At 42.0% G+C, this 13,122-nt stretch overlaps 1 long non-coding RNA gene across 1 annotated transcript; it reads left to right on the top strand.

The window, feature by feature from the left end:
• The first annotated feature begins 9,783 nt into the window (after positions 1 to 9,783).
• Positions 9,784 to 12,561, top strand: LOC121558092. The gene is made up of 3 exons (XR_005998463.1): positions 9,784 to 9,866; positions 10,142 to 10,198; positions 11,781 to 12,561. It is a non-coding gene; the product is annotated as an uncharacterized LOC121558092 (long non-coding RNA).
• Positions 12,562 to 13,122: the final 561 nt, after the last annotated feature.

The raw sequence follows: 13,122 nt of genomic DNA, 5'->3' as shown, positions 1-13,122 counted from the left end.
AAGTATGGTTCCCAATCAGAGACAACAAGCAACAGCTGATTCTCGTTGCCTCTGATTGAGAACCACCCCGGCCAACCTAGAAAACACATGAACTAGAAACTGAACATAGAATACAAAACATAGACCCTACACACCCTGGCTCAACATATAAGAGTCCCCAGAGCCAGGGCGTGACAAACAGTCTATATAACACAGTCTATATAACACAACAGTTTATATAACACAGTCTATATAACACAGTCTATATAACACAACAGTCTATATAACACAACAGTCTATATAACACAACAGTCTATATAACACAACAGTCTATATAACACAACAGTCTATATAACACAGCAGTCTATATAATACAGTCTATATAACACAGCAGTCTATATAACACAGCAGTCTATATAACACAGCAGTTTGTGACAAACCATCAGTAGAGTGTAAAATGCAATGGAAACCCATTTAACTTGTATTTTTCATTTGGTACACTCTAAAAAGAAAAAGGTTCCTAGAGTATCATTTAGGGGTTCTTCAAATTGAAACTGTGGGGGAACCCCTATAAGTTCTTAGAAGAACCCTTTAAAAGGAGAAGAACCCCTTTTAATGGATCCTCGAATAACCTTTTGAAGAACCTTTTGGGCTTAATTTTTGAACTACCCCCCCTCCCCTATTATTATTATTATTATTATTAATAATAATAATTAGCATAACAATAACAATAACACAATATTTTAGTTGTCAGTGTTTATTATGATTTTAGTGGCAAAGCAGAATTAAAAAATCAAAATATGAGGTAAACTCCCAGTAGAACCCCAAGTCCAATGGGTATATCTCTGTATCCATAGCCAGAATGATTTTGCAGTGCATGGTGATCGAACAGGTTTCCTGTTATATTCATCAGAGGTGTAGGGAGGGTGAAGTCTGTGAATCCCCAAAATAGTAATTATACAGATGATTAACAAAACATGCACACAACAGTATTCATACCTTGGTTTTTGTGGTAAATGGGAATGGGAAAAAAAACTGTTTTGAGACACATAACATGTCCATAATGTAGAGGCCTATGGGATTTTCATTGAAGAGGTAAGGGAGGAGGATGGTAAATGTGATCTGCATAACATACCAATACCAATTGGCATACCTTTGTATGCCTCCTCGTCTGTATACCTGCAGACACAGACACAAAAGTGAGCAGTTCAGTCATCTGCACCCAATACAGCGAGCCTTCAACATATTCTTATAGCCTACATATTCTTACCTCTTTGTTTATTGATATCCATTGAATTGTGTCCATTTTATGTTTTAAGAAAGATTTACACAAATATGAAAAGATAGATGGTATCATCATAAAACAATATCAATTTAGATCTTTCAAGGGACAAACCTTACCTTAAATTGAGGAGATCTTTACATTTTTCAGTTAAGTGCCTGCACCTGCTGTCCTTTCAAATTCATATCCAAATGTTTCAGTTGGGCAGTTAGGTTCCTGCAAGAACCCCCACCAACTAAGGTTCCTTGATGAACCCCACCTCCTATGGGGTTCATGGAATAACCTTTTGGGGTCCATGTTCAGTGCCAAGAACCCTAAGGTTCTTCAAAGAACTTTGAGGATCTTAGAAGAAACCTTGTTGAACCCCTAAAAGGTTCAACAAGGAGTGTACATGGGAATTGAATGGCAAAAATTATTTTTATGTACACTATGTCATCACACACAGCCTTTTATCTGCAAAAAGTCAGTTTGATGGAAAAATATCTCTGGTGGGAAAATGCGCGTATTGTTTTATGCAGATTTTAGAATATTCACATGAAAATATGTCACAAATTGGATGGAAACCTAGCTGGTGATATAATAGTGGACAGCCTCAGAGGCAGGGTGTAGACAAAGATTTTTGTCTGTGGTGTAGTCTAGATACATTTCTGCTCCAGTGGTGGTGGTGAGGAGGGAAATACTATCAAAGTGGGCAGACTACATAGACCAGATACTCCCAGCAAGCAGAATTCTAGACATAAAAAGTAAAAGTTCATAATAATGTCAGTTCAATGTCAATAGGGTTAGGACTACATATTTATACCCTAACCATAATGTGTTACCCTGGATACATTGATACTATCTTACATGTATGAAATGTCTGCTTTTCCAGATGATCTTTATCATAAAGTGGGAGGTGAGCTCGTGTTGAAGCCAGACAAGTCCACAGTGACTGACCCCATCACAAGCATCATATGGAAGCATGGGAAGAACAAGGTGGCAGAGTGGGACAAGGATTTTGGTCTGGAAATCTATGCTGCCTTCAAAGGCCGCACAACCCTGAACCAGGCTACTGGAGAGCTGAGAATCAGTGGATTGACGAGAACAGACAGTGGAGTTTATTATGTGGAGTTCAACGGCAAACTGCTTGACAAGACATATAAACTATTTGTTATCAGTAAGTGTTTCTGTGTGTGTGTGTGTGTGTGTGTGCATACATCTGTGTGTGTGTACGTGTGTATGTGTGGTCGTGTAGAAACAGCAGGTTATTCAGTGCCTCACAAGCATTTCCCCAAATTATTCCTGTTTCTTTCCTCTATTTACAGAGGCAGTCCCTAAACCCACAATCACTTCTTCCTGTAACTCCAACAAAACCACCTGCACTCTGACCTGTGAAGGTGACACCACTGATGCTGAACCCGTCACCTACAGCTGGAAAGTGGGAGAGGGGGAGTGGAAGGTCATAGACAAACAGCTGATTGTCTCTAAGAACAACACTGGCAAATCCACCAACAGTTACAAGTACTTCTGCAAGATGAAGAACTCTGCTGGGGAAGGGGAAGTCAGTGAGCCAATTGGAGAGGTGTTTGGCCCAGGTGAGTGGACACTCATAAGTATGCTACAGTCTTATGTATTGATATGTCAGTAACACTGTTAGTGTTGTAGGACATTTTGAATGCTGCACTATGTTGAATACCTGATCAACTCCTGTCAAAGTATCAATACAAAATGTGTTTTTATTTCAGAGCCTTCCAATATCGGTGCTGTTGTTGCTTTGGTTGTCTTTACCATATTAGTACTTGTCGCCACCATAGCAGGTAAGAACAGCACATCTATAGTAACAGAGCACTGCACATGTACATATTTCTGAAGCACAGATTGACATAACAGCAGCAACAACAGTGAGCTATACCCCCTGAAGGGGATACCTGTTCTACCTGTATTTACAGTAGTGTTCAGGCTACTGCTACAGACAAGACAGTGGGTTAGATGCACCACCTGCCGTAGGGCACAGTCTTCATAATGTGTCACAGTGATGCACAAATTTGGACCTCGCACAGTATGGATTAGCCTAATCTGAATTAATTAATCAGCAAAAAGGACCGTAATTACTTTGTGGTAACCTAAAAATATGTTTAGAGTTCATTGGATATTAGATGTGAAATCGCTGGCTATGTTATTTTACAGGTGTGCAGGTACTGTATGCAGGTTGTTTATTGGTGCTCTCAGAAATGGTTTCTTATTGCAGCTTAAGCATGTAATTGTGGGTAAAGTCATATTCAATAGCAGACATAATATTAATGCAGACGTGTAATTAAGAAGACACCATTTTGTATACATCTGGCCCTTCATTGGACACTGTGTTAACAAACCTCCAAACGAGCTTCAATGCCATACAGCACTCCTTCCGTAGCCTCCAACAGCTCTTAAACGCTAGTAAAACTAAATGCATGCTCTTCAAACGAACGCTGCTTGCACCCGCCCGCCCGACTAGAATCACTACTCTCGGCGGGTCTGACTTAGAATATGTGGACAACTACAAATACCTAGGTGTCTGGTTAGACCGTAAACTCTCCTTCCAGACTCACATTAAGCATCTCCAATCCAAAGTTAAATCTAGAATCGGCTTCCTATTTCGCAACAAAGCCTCCTTCACTCATGCTGCCAAACATGCCCTCGTAAAACTGACTATCCTACCGATCCTTGACTTCAGCGATATCATTTACAAAATAGCCTCCAACACTCTACTCAGCAAATTGGATGTAGTCTATCACAGTGCCATCCGTTTTGTCACCAAAGCCCCATATACTACCCACCATTGTGACCTGTACGCTCTCGTTGGCTGGCCCTCACTCCATATTCGGCGCCAAACCCACTGGCTCCAGGTCATCTATAAATCACTGCTAGGCAAATCCCCGCCTTATCTTAGCTCATTGGTCACCATAGCAACACCCACCCGTAGTATGTGCTCCAGCAGGTATATCTCACTGGTCATCCCCAAAGCCAACACCTCCTTTGGTAGCCATTCCTTCCAGTTCTCTGCTGCCAATGACTGGAACAAACTGCAAAAATCTCTGAAGCTGGAGACTCTTATCTCCCTCACTAACTTTAAGCATCAGTTGTCAGAGCAGCTTACCGATCACTGCACCTGTACACAGCCCATCTGTAATTAGCCCACCCAACTACTTCATCCCCATATTGTTATTTATTTTGCTCATTTGCACCCCAGTATCTCTATTTGCACATCATCTTCTGCACATCTATCATTCCAGTGTTAATACTAAATTGTAATTATTTTGCACAATGGCCTATTTATTGCCTTACCTCCATAACTTACCACATTTGCACACACTGTATATAGATTTTCTATTGTGTAATTGACTGTACGTTGTGTTTATCCCATATGTAACTCTGTGTTGTTGTTGTTTTTATCGCACTGCTTTGCTTTATCTTGGCCAGGTCGCAGTTGTAAATGAGAACTTGTTCTCAACTGGCTTACCTGGTTAAATAAAGGTGAAATGAAATAAAATAAAAAAGTCATAAAATATTTGTATTTTTACTCCCCAGTTTGGTTGGTGTGGAAGAAAAAAAACGGTAGGATGATTCTCTGTCTCTTCCTGGTTCAACTCTTCATACTCACTGATTAACCAAAATGTTACACAATGTGAATTTCATTTGAATGAAAATGTCTTGATAATGTCTTAAATTTGTGTGTCTCTTTTTCATCTCAGGATATCCCGAATACACCTGGATCGACTTTTTGACCAAGTTTTGTGGTGGAGTGTTTGGTAAGTTTTACCCTAACTTGACTCTGATCCATATTCAACCTGCTAACTGGCTCCCCACAGTAATACAAACACAACATTATTATTATTATTCATGCACTGCACCATATACACATACAGTACTTCCATGCACTGCACACATGGTTCCTCACAGCACAGGACAGGAGTGTTGTTTTTGTCCCATCCCAGAAATCCAGAAATCTGTTTTAATTGAATTAGGGCCCTTACTAAGTAACAGGTATCTCCTGTTGTGTGTGTTTGTGTGAGAGAAAGCGAGAGTGCGAGTGCACAGCAGTAATCCCACAACCCAGAATATTTCCTTTGGGGGGGGGGTACTGTCACGCCCTGGCTCTGGGGACTCTTAAATGTTGAGCCAGGGTGTGTAGTGTCTATGTTATATTTTCTATGTTGATGTTCTAGATCGTTTAGATCTATGTTGGCCAGGTTGGTTCCCAATCAGAGGCAGCTGTATCTCGTTGTCTCTGATTGGGGACCATACTTAGGCAGCCTGTTTGGCACCAGTCGGTGTGGGATCTTGTTCCGTAAAGGTTTGTTTTGTGTAGCCTCAGGACTTCACGTATCGTTTGTTTGTTGTTTTTGTTCGTGTTGTGTACTACAATAAAGATGTACGCTTATCACGCTGCGCCTTGGTCCGTATCTTCCGTTAACGAGCGTGACATTCAGTGTGAGTCTTCTGCTTTATTTGATCTGTTCCATGGTTGTCAATCAGAACATTTTGAGTTCTGAGAACTGTTTCCATGTTGTTTTGTTTGATATGACTGTTGCTGGTTTAGAAATGTGGCTTGTTTCAGAATGTCTCAAGACCTTTGCAGGTTTTGTGTCTTTAAGAGCTTGTGGTTAAAGCGTTCATCTACTGCAGGGGTAGGTAACCCTGGTCCTGGAGGACCGCAGGCACTTCATGTTTTTGATTTAACTGACCTGGAAGACCAGGTGTGGTGTGAATTTAGTCAATCACTGAACTGATCAATTAGCTCAGTTGGTCTGGTGTGGTGCCTAGTTGGAAGAAAATCCTGCAGTACCTCCAGCACTCCAGGAACAGGGTTGCCTATCCCTGACCTATTGTATGTTACAAATCAAAAAGTCAGGGTACAGGGGGTGGCTTGGGTCTAAAATGATTTTGTGAGCCTTGCGGTGGGCCCTGACCTTAAAGATCTCATCCAGGCCTGTCTGTTTGACTCCAAGTACCTTGCTTGCTGTGGTGATAATCCTTCTCAGCATATTTATCTGGCTGACAGTGATTGCCAAACAAACAAACAATACAAAAAGTTAAATTAATCTCAATGAAAGATTTGTAAACAGAGTCAGTATAGTACAGTCAATATTAAAAGATCCCAGCTTTTTGAGAAAGTACAGTCTCTGTTGACTCTTTTTGTAGATCAGGTCTGTACATTTACTCCACTGAAGCTTATTGTCTAAGAGGACACCCTGATATGTGTATTCCTCTACAATCTCTATGTTCTGACCTCTGATAGATGTTGTACGCTTCCTGACGTCTAAGCACATCTCTTTGGTCTTATTGGTATTGAGGACATTTTACATTTTTGTCATTTAGCAGACGCTCTTATCCAGAGCGACTTACAGTGTGATTTGTCACACCACTCTAGAAAGTCATTTAGGATGGTGTTCCTCGTCATCATGCAACAGGCTGATCAAGGCAGTGTCATCAGCGAACTTAATGAAGTGTCTGTCAGTATGGAAACTAGTACAACTATTAGTGTACAGGATGTACAGGAGTGGGGACAAAACACATCCCTGAGGAGAGCCTGTGTTGGTGGTGCGTATGTCCGACACGTGGGGACCTACTTTGACCCGCTGCGACCTCTGGCTCAGGAAGTCCAACAGCCACAAAACCAGCCCCCCATCTAAGGAGAAGTCCCTTATGAGTCTCTGTGCCAGAATGTAAGGCTGGATTGTGTTGAAGGCAGAAGAAAAGTCAACAGAACCGTGACATGGGATTTGGCGCCCTCTAGATATCTATAGATCATGTTGAGGAGAGTAAGAACGGCATCATCAACTCCTCTGCTGGGCTGATAGGCAAACTGAAACGGGTCGAGGAGCTTCTGGGTGGCACTGAGAATATGACTTCTCACAATTTTCTCAAAGCATTTCATTAATAAGGATGTCAAGGCGACAGGGTGGTGGTCATTCAGCACAGAGGGATTAGATGCTTTAGGAATGGGTATAATTATTGAGTTTTTCCACAATACTGGCACATGTTGCTGGTAGAGCGAGGATTGCTAAATGTCTGTAAAAACACCAGTCAGTGGTTCAGCACAGTGCTTTAACACGTCCAGTTATTTTGTCTGGGCCTGGGCTTTTGTGTGCGTTACATCCCCTGAACAACTTTACAACATCAGCCTGTTTAACATCAACCCTCTCAAACATTTGTAATGATGCTTCCATTTGTTTTACCTCCGACACAAAGTCGTCAGATTCAAATCGTGAGAAGAAAACATTCAGTTCATTAGCCATGTTCTGACCCTCATGTCTCCCAAGGTCAGCATTGGTTAGCCATGTTCTGGCCTTCATGTCTCCCAAGGTCAGCATTGGTTAGCCATGTTCTGGCCCTCGTGTCTCCCAAGGTCAGCATTGGTTAGCCATGTTCTGGCCTTCATGTCTCCCAAGGTCAGCATTTGTTAGCCATGTTCTGGCCCTCATGTCTCCCAAGGTCAACATTGGTTTTTACCCTGCCTATTTGGGAGGCACTAGCCATGGATTCAATCCCTTGCCAGGCCACCCTTGAGTTTCCTGAGGAGAGGGTCCTCTCCACCCTTTGCTTGTATGCCTCCTTGTCCACCAGTATCTGTCTTTTGATCTCACGTTGTCTAGCCTGTCTATAACCATCAGCATAAAAGGCCTTCTTCCTATTAAGTAGTGATTTTAGATTTTTTGATACCCAAGGCTTATTGTTAGGGAAGATTTTACAGGTATTAGTAGGCACAACTGACTCAACACAGAAGTTGACATAGTCTGAAGCAACATATGTGAGTTCATCAAGATCAGAGCTGTCCTCATATACCTCATATATCCTCATATACCTCCCACATAGTACAGTCAAAACACCCTTGGAGATGAGTGATACTATTGTCGTTCCAGATCTGAACAGTTTTAACTGTTGGTTTCTCCCTCTCCAGGAGCCGACAGTAGGTTGGCCGGAGGTAGACAACATTGTGGTCTGATGTCCCCAGGGGAGGTCTAGTGGTGGCAGAGAAAGCATTTGGTATTGTCCCATAGCACAAATCAAGAGTCTTATTTTTCCTAGTGTGACATTTCACATACTGGTGGTACGTGTGCAGGATCTTGTGCAAAGTACAGTTGTTAAAATCCCCTAAAATAAATGTGGGTGCGTCGGGGGAGATGGATTCCAGTTTCTGTGACAGATTATAAATAATCTCTGATGCTTTTGCTATATTAGCTTTTGGTTGAATGTACACAACGGTAACAAACAATTGGGGGAACTCACGGGGCAGATAGTAGGGTCGCAGTGACACAGAAAGCAGTTCAATGTTGGGGGTACAGAGTATCTCTCTTACCAGGATCGATTTACACCACTGGTCCCTGACAAGCAGGCCACAGTGATGTTTCCCTGTGATGGTCAGATCACGGTCCGCTCTGACCAGTGTGAAGCCGGCCGGCTCCACTTCCCTGTCCGGGACTCTGTCATCCAGCCAAGTCTCAGTAAACGCCAGCAAACAGGCCTCCCAGTATTCGTGTTGGAAGCACAGATTCTCTGACAGCTCATCCGCTTTCCCCCTCAGTGACTGGGCATTGATCAGCAAGGTGGGTGGGTAAGGTGGGTAAGGGAAGTTTGGTCTTAAATTTTTAAGTATTTGTCTGATTCCCCCGCGTTTTCCACTCAGGGATTTTATGTGCCATTGGGATATCCATGGCATTCGTGTTTGAGTTGCATTGTAGTAGGCACTCTCTGCTGTATTGGATTCCGCTGCCAGGAGCGTTTTCATCATTTAGTCCATCTGTAGCGGGTACACGATCAACATGATCAGTCCAACACCCCACCACTGTAAAGCCATCGTTGACAGATGGTTTACAAACAAAGTGTACAAATTAAAAACATAAAAGAACGTCACACCAAACGTCACACACACTGTGGGATGCAACAGAGCCTCGCACTCCAGGAACAGGGTTGCCTATCCCTGATCTACTGTATGTTACAAATCAAATAGTTCCATCATCATCATTAAATATGGTCACAACAAAGATGTTTGAGAATGCTAAACTGATCTATTCTCTCTTCTTCAGTTAAACCCAGTGATGGAAACAACCAAACCACAGGCAAGTCATCCAGCTCATTTAAGACGTCATGAAGAAGTAGGATAGATGCTCATCTGCATATCTCAGAATATCACGAGAACATAGATTGATTGCTATTTTATTTGAATTCTGTTTTTAATTACTTTAAGTAGGAAGTCTCTGTTTAAGTCAATGACACTTGATGGTAAGACACAGTGCCATTCCCCTGGAATTCTGCCACTTAGCATCCTTTTCATGGTCATCTAGAAGTGAACACAACAAATACTAATGTGGTCTGTGTATGAGAATGTTAAGCTCCACTTTTCTCTCTTCTCTTCTCCTCAACTAAAGGCATTGCTGGAGTCCAGCCAGAACAAGGCAAGTCATCCAGTTAAGATTGTAAAGCAGAAGTAACTTCTTTAAGTAGCATTTGATGCAGTAGGAGAGAGGCTGTAGTTGAGGTTTTCCTTCTGTGTGTGATTCTGCAGAGGTTACGGTTCCGCTAACGGACAACAACATAACAGGGGAAGAGGATGCAGACAAAGCTGGAAAGGGGCAGGAGAATGGAGGTGTGTATGATGCGGATAGTTTACCTGATAACAGAGTGCACTGGCAGTTACAGTACACTCAAACCATATTTGTCCCGGAGGATTTGATTCCTATAACTGACTGATTCTTAAAAGCTAAATATACTGAACAAAAATTTAAATGCAACATGCAACAATTTCAACGATTTTACTGAGTTACAGTTCAAATACAATCAGGGGCAGTGATACAGCTTGCAGCACTGTGTGCACTGTGTCTTGATAATGTCTTACATTTGTGTGTCTCTTTTTCATCTCAGGATATCCCCAAGACACCTGGATCGACTTTTTGAGAAAGTGTTGTGGTAGAATGTTTGGTAAGTTTTACCCTAACTTGACTCTGATCCATATTCAACCTGCTAACTGGCTCCCCACAGTATTACAAACACAACATTATTATTAATATTCATGCACTGCACCATATACACATACAGTACTTCCATGCACTGCACACATGCTTCCTCACAGCACAGGACAAGAGTGTTGTTTTTGTCCAATCCCAGAAATCATTAAATCTGTTTTAATTGAATTAGGGCCCTTACTTAGTAATGGGTATCTCCTATTGTGTGTGTTTGTGTTTGTGTGAGAGAAAGCGAGAGTGCGAGTGCACAGCAGTAATCCCACAACCCAGAATATTTCCATGTTTTCTTATATGCAAACTTAAAGGGCAAATACATCTTAAACTCAAGGAACCTCTTCTACTCTGTTTGCTGTAAACAAATGTTGATGGATGGTGTAACTTTACAGGAGATGCAGTCAACAATCAGAATTCTATTGCCCTGGATAATGTTTATCACTATGTTGGGGGATGATCAGGTTGCCAACTGTGGAGTTTCAGGGGTTCGCTCTGGGGTTACCATGGATACAGTTTATAGCACTGTAGGGGAGAAGTCTTCTAGAGATTACTCCATGAATCAGAATGATAACAATCAGCCCACTAACACAGGTGTTAACACTAACACACCTTTTACATGGTACTTCTAAGGGGCCATTTTGACAATGCAGATATGTGGAGATGTTGCCAGAAATGTGTTACTCACATTATTTGTGGCAGCATTTATTTGAAGAACATGTTTTAGTGACATCTACATACAGTATGAGAAGGTGATGACTAATGTGAGTTTAAAGTTAGCAGTGTGTGGACTAGCCTATATAAAATGTGTATTATGCAGTTGGAATCTCCAACAGAAATGTGCTTTAAATGATGTACGTTTGATGAGTATTTGAAATAACCTGTTTGGTTTTGGTTTCTCTTCACATCTATGCATTCATGCACTGTCAAAATGTTTCCAATAGAGGTAACATTGTGGATAAAGATTCTGTCAACGTCACCCCTTGCTAGTTTATATGTTCCAAAAGCCAATTATTTAATGTGCTTCAGTGTGAGTCTTCTGCTTTATTTGATTTGCTCCATGGTTGTCAATCAGGACATTTTGAGTTCTGAGAACTGCTTCCATTTTGTTTTGTTTGATATGCCTGTTGCTGGTTTAGAAATGTGGCTTGTTTCAGAACGTCTCAAGACCTTTGCAGGTTTTGTGTCTTTAAGAGCTTGTGGTTAAAGCGTTTAACTACTGCAGGGGTAGGTAACCCTGGTCCTGGAGGTCTGTAGGCACTTCATGTTTTTGATTTAACCGACCTGGAAGACCAGGTGTGTTGAATTTAGTCAATCCACTGAACTGATCAATTAGCTCAGTTGGTCTGGTGTGGTGCCTAGTTGGAAGAAGATCCTGCAGTACCTCCAGCACTCCAGGAATAGGGTTGCCTATCCCTGACCTATTGTATGTTACAAATCAAAAAGTCAGGGTACAGGGGGTGGCTTGGGTCTAAAATGATTTTGTGAGCCTTGCGGTGGGCCCTGACCTTAAAGATCTCATCCAGGCTTTTCTGTTTGACTCCAAGTACCTTGCTTGCTGTGGTGATAATCCTTCTCATCATATTGCTCTGGCTGACAGTGGCTTTGCCAAACCAACAAACAATACAAAAAGTTAATAAAATAATCTCAATGAAAGATTTGTAAAACAGTTTCAGTATAGTACAGTCAACATTAAAAGATCCCAGCTTTTTCAGAAAGTACAGTCTCTGTTGACTCTTTTTGTAGATCAGGTCTGTACATTTATTCCACTGAAGCTTATTGTTCATGAGGACACCCAGATATTTGTATTCCTCTACAATCTATATGTTCTGACCTCTGATAGATGTTGCAGAGGTAGGTGTTGTACGCTTCCTGAAGTCTATGCACATCTCTTTGGTCTTGTTGGTATTGAGGACCAAGTGTGATTTGTCACACCACTCTACAAAGTCATTTAGGATGGTGTTCCTCGTCATCATGCAACAGGCTAATCAAGGCAGTGTCATCAGCGAACTTAATGAGGTGTCTGTTAGGATGGAAACTAGTACAACTAGTAGTGTACAGGAGTGGGGACAAAACACATCCCTGAGGCGAGCCTGTGTTGGTGGTGCATATGTCCGACACGTGGGGATCTACTCTGACCCGCTGTGACCTCTGGCTCAGGAAGTCTAACAGCCACAAAACCATTCCCCCATCTAAGGAGAAGTCCCTTATGAGACTCTGTGCCAGAATGTAAGGCTGGATTGTGTTGAAGTCAGAAGAAAAGTCAACAGAATAATAATAATATGCCATTTAGCAGACGCTTTTATCCAAAGCGACTTACAGTCATGTGTGCATACATGTTTACGTATGGGTGGTCCCAGGCATCGAACCCACTACCCTGGCGTTACAAGCACCATGCTCTACCAATTGAGCTACAGAGGACCACAGAACCCTGGCATGGGTATAGACCATGTTGAGGAGAGTAAGAACGGCATCATCAACTCCTCTGCTGGGCTGATAGGCAAACTGAAACGGGTCGAGGAGCTTCTGGGTGGCACTAAGAATATGACTTCTCACAATTTTCTCAAAGCATTTCATTACTAAGGATGTCAAGGCGACAGGGCGGTGGTCATTCGGCACAGAGGGATTAGATGCTTTAGGAATGGGTATAATTATTGAGTTTTTCCACAATACTGGCACATGTTGCTGGTAGAGCGAGGATTGCTAAATGTCTGTAAAAACACCAGTCAGTGGTTCAGCACAGTGCTTTAACACGTCCAGTTATTTTGTCTGGGCCTGGGCTTTTGTGTGCGTTACATCCCCTGAACAACTTTACAACATCAGCCTGTTTAGCAACAACCCTCTCAAACATTTGTAATGATGCTTCCATTTGTTTTACCTCCGACACAA

Source organism: Coregonus clupeaformis, chromosome 20, assembly GCF_020615455.1.
Source record: "Coregonus clupeaformis isolate EN_2021a chromosome 20, ASM2061545v1, whole genome shotgun sequence".
Classification (NCBI taxonomy): Eukaryota; Metazoa; Chordata; class Actinopteri; order Salmoniformes; family Salmonidae; genus Coregonus; species Coregonus clupeaformis.
Note: the sequence above shows the minus strand (reverse complement) of the source record. Positions and strands in the feature narration are given on the sequence as shown.